The sequence below is a fragment of the Notolepis coatsorum genome (genome assembly GCF_963971535.1).
Source record: "Notolepis coatsorum genome assembly, chromosome: 19".
Lineage (NCBI taxonomy): Eukaryota > Metazoa > Chordata > Actinopteri > Aulopiformes > Paralepididae > Notolepis > Notolepis coatsorum.
The window spans coordinates 22210416-22214676 of NC_140183.1; positions in this window are offsets into that span (position 1 = coordinate 22210416).

Genomic DNA, 4261 nt, shown 5'->3' on the forward strand with positions numbered 1-4261 from the left:
GACATGGGCAGTGGAGCCTGGAGGGAGTGTGCTCTCGCGAGACATGGGCAGTGGAGCCTGGAGGGAGTGTGCTCTCGCGAGACATGGGCAGTGGAGCCTGGAGGAAGTGTGCTCTCGCGCAGGACCCGCGAGCCTCGCTGAACCTAGACGCCCGATGATGACCAAACCAAGGGAGACTATAAAAATAAGTTAGATTAATCGCGTCACTGTGTAGCACCAGCACGTGACCGCACGTTGGTGCCAAAATGTGGAAACGTTCAGTTTGAGTTTATTAATGAGATATTAATCTCCTGGTTTATGACCCGTCATTTAGTTCAAGTTCAAGTTCAAGTTCTTTAATAGTTGTCATACAGAAGTACAGAATACTTTCATACAAAATGCTTCTTACTGTTACGCTCCAGAGACTGTGCTAGACAAGATAGTATCAAATAACATAATAACATAATATAGCATGAATTTAGAAGAAGGAAATGAGGTCACAGTGTTCGGTATAGACATATGTACAATGTTCTGAGTTACCATATAATATACAATACACAATACTATGCAGTGTACTAATGTACAGTACTATCTAGTGCAAAGCAGAAATGGGATGAGGTACAATTTTAGGTACAATTTACAGTAAGGTGTACGAGTTGTAGTGCAATCCTTCATCCATAAATATAAAGTGTGGGGAGTGGGTGCTACAGTGTGTTTGTTTAAAGTGGGTGTGTGCTATAAGTGTGTGGAGTGGGTGCTACAGTGTGTTTGTTTAAAGTGAGTGTGTGCGTGTGGATGTGTGTGCTATGTGCGTTTGGTGGTTGTTGTTGTGTAGTGTTCATTCATTGTTCGTTTAGCAGCCTGATGGCCTGGGGATAGAAGCTTCTTCTGAGTCTTTCTGTGCTCGCCTTGAGACTCCTGTATCGCTTGCCTGACGGCAGCAGTTCAAAGAGGCAGTTGTTCGGGTGACTGGAGTCTTTAATGATTCTCTTAGCCTTGCCCTTGCAACGCTTGTAGTAAATGTTCTGGAGGGTGGGGAGCCCCCCTCCAATTGTGCGTTCGGCTGAACGTGTCACTCTTTGTAGTCTGCTTTGGTCTTGTGCAGTGCTATTCCCAAACCAGGAGGTGATGTTGCCGGTCAAGATGCTCTCTATTGTACATGAGTAGAAGTTCTTAAGGATCTTCTGGCTGACTTGGAACTTCCTTAGGCGCCTGAGGAAGTAGAGGCGTTGTCGTGCCTTCTTCACAACACTGTTAATGTGTGTGGTCCATGTCAAGTCCTCGGATATGTAGGCTCCGAGGTACTTAAAGCTGTTGACTCTCTCAACCGGTGCCCCGTCGATGCTGAGGGGGCTGTAGTCCTTGACCCCCGACCTCCTGAAGTCCACAATCATCTCCTTTGTTTTGCTGACGTTCAGGGAGAGGCTGTTTTCCTGGCACCATCCCGCCAGGACCTTGACCTCTTCCAGGTAGGCCCTCTCGTCGTTGGCAGAGATCAGGCCCACCACCACTGTGTCGTCAGCAAATTTGACGATTGTATTGCTACTCCGCTGAGCCACACAGTCGTGTGTGTACAGGGAGTAGAGGAGGGGACTCAGAACACAGCCCTGGGGGGCCCCTATGTTGAGGGTGATGGATGAGGAGGTGCAGTTGCCTGCTCTCACCACCTGGGGTCTGCCAGTCAGGAAGTCCAAGACCCACTGGCAGAGGTCATAGCCCAAGCCCAGGTCCCTGAGCTTGGCTATGAGTATGGAGGGGACTATGGTATTGAATGCCGAGCTGTAGTCGATGAATAGCATTCTCACATAGTTCCCCTGCCTCTTGTCCAGGTGTGATGCTGCTGTGTGCAGCACATGGGATATGGCGTCCTCCGTGGACCTGTTGGGGCGGTATGCAAATTGCAGGGGGTCCATGTTGATGGGGAGGGAGGAGCAGATGTAGCCCTTTACTAGCTTCTCGAAGCACTTCATGGCTATGGAGGTGAGAGCTACAGGGCGGTAGTCGTTGAGGCAAGCAGGCTTGGATTTTTTGGGTACAGGGATAATAGTGGACTTCTTCAGGCAGGTGGGGATGACAGCCTGTTCTAAGGACAGGTTAAATATGTCAGTGAATACTGGGGCCAGTTGGTCGGCACAGACTTTTAGGACGCGGCCGGGGATGCCGTCTGGACCTGCTGCCTTCCTGATATTCACTTTTTTAAAGGTCCGCCTCACCTCATGCTCTGTTACCCTGAACACTGCGCCTCCATCAGCAGCCGACCCCCCCCCCCCCATTGCCGAGGCTTGTGAGCTGGTGTTGTTATTACCAGCATCAAACCTCGCATAGAAGGTATTGAGGTCATTTGCTAAGGAGATGTCACTGTTCAGTTTGAGGGAGGCGCCTTTGTTTAAACATGTTATTTAATATTACCTCGGATGTCAGACTCATATCTGCAATGTCTTGCATTGTTAACTAGCGAACGTCTGATATGGTTGATGTATATTTCCTCAGATAGCTTGTATATTTTGAATTTGAATACAGGCTTTAATAGATTGATTGATTGAAAACTTTATTAACAGATTGCAGAATGGGTACAGTACAGCTCAATACATACAATTGTTAAGGGGATTGATTGATTGATTGAAAACTTTATTAACAGATTGCAGAATGGGTACTAAATAAGAACAACATTCTATTTGTTCACTTGCTTTAATGGGCGAAATGACAATAATCAAACAAGTCATGAGCCGGGGGAAACGTGTGTTTACATCAGAGCAGTAGCCTAACTACTTCCCTTTCCGGTGCGTGCACCAATATGTAACCGGAGTGCAATATTCCCTATCTCCTCCCGAGTCTTTAACACGACTACAATAAAGGCTAAAATAAAACAATCCTAGAATAGTAACACTGCAACAGCAAACACTAAAGCAGAGTCAAGTGCACCAGTTGCGAACCAACAAGTATAGCATACAACATGAGCACCACCCACGTAAAGTCAGTCCATAGAAAAGTCACTGTGCCAGGCGGGCACGCAGGTCGCCCTGGCAGACCGGCGTAATCCCAATGCCAGCGGCGGCGGCAACGCGACGAAGTCCGGCGGAGACAGAGCCACCGGGGCCACGGGGGCCGGCAGCGGGTCCCGAGCCGGTGTCACCGGCGGGGCAGAGGCGGGCCGTGTCCAGCGCTGAGGAGAGCTTGCCGACGGCGGTGCAGGTGGCAGGCTGGACCGAGGCCCCGTCACGGGCAACCCAGAGCTGCGTGTGAGGCCAGGCAGCCGAGGAATGACGACGGGCACTGGCGCGGCAACGCGGACTGGCAGATCATCATAGATCGATTGAGGCGGAAGCCGGTCATCACGAACCAGGTAGAACTTGCGCAGGAATCTCCTGTTCCGAAGCGTGACCCTGCCGGAGCCGTCAATCTTGACCACATACTGATCGTGCTGACGCACCTCCACGACGCAGCCCGTCCTGTCCCACTTGTTGGGGTGGAGCCCTGTCTGGTTCTGCACACGGACCAAGTCCCCCACTACGAGCGGAGGGAGGCGTTTAGTGGGCTCTGCCCAGGTGCTCGCTGTGCGGATGTGGCATTTGCGGAGGGCCTCCTCCCTCGCTGTCAGCGTCTCGCGCCAAGTCTCATGCGGCCTGTACTTTCCGGGGGCAATCGGGATGAAATCACGTATCGGGCGGCCGAACACGCACATGGCCGTGTCTGGGTCAGGCGTATTGCGGTAATCGCCCTCTGCACAGCATCGGTGTCGAGGTCGCCCTTCGGGCCAGTGTTGTCAGTGATCAGCCGTTTCATGGTCTTCACCCCAATATCCGCACGGCAGTTGCTGTGGGGGAACGCCACTGATGAAAGGCGGTGGTGGACACCCCATCTTCGCAGGAAAGACCTGGTCTCGGCAGAGGTGAACTCAGGCCCCCCGTCTGACGAGTGCTCTTCAGGCGTCCCGTATGTCGCAAAGGCGCGACGTAAGTGGCATATGAGGTCGGGAGCGCCACCTGATGTCCTTGAGACAATCGGCCAGTTCGAGTAACGGTCCACCGTCACGAGGTAGTGTACCCCCCTGTGCATGAAAAATTCAGAACACACCGCCTGGAATGGGTAAACGGCGGGGATGGGCGGGGTCGGTGGGGCCCCAGGTTGTGAGGGCGCCATCCGGTGGCACTGCTCGCAGCTGTTCCGAGCGGCGCTGATGTCGGCTGACATGCCCGGCCAGAACACAGAGGATTCCGCGCGAGCCGTCATCATCGAGACACCCTGGTGTGCAGCATGGAGGGCGCTCAGTACCTCACCTCGT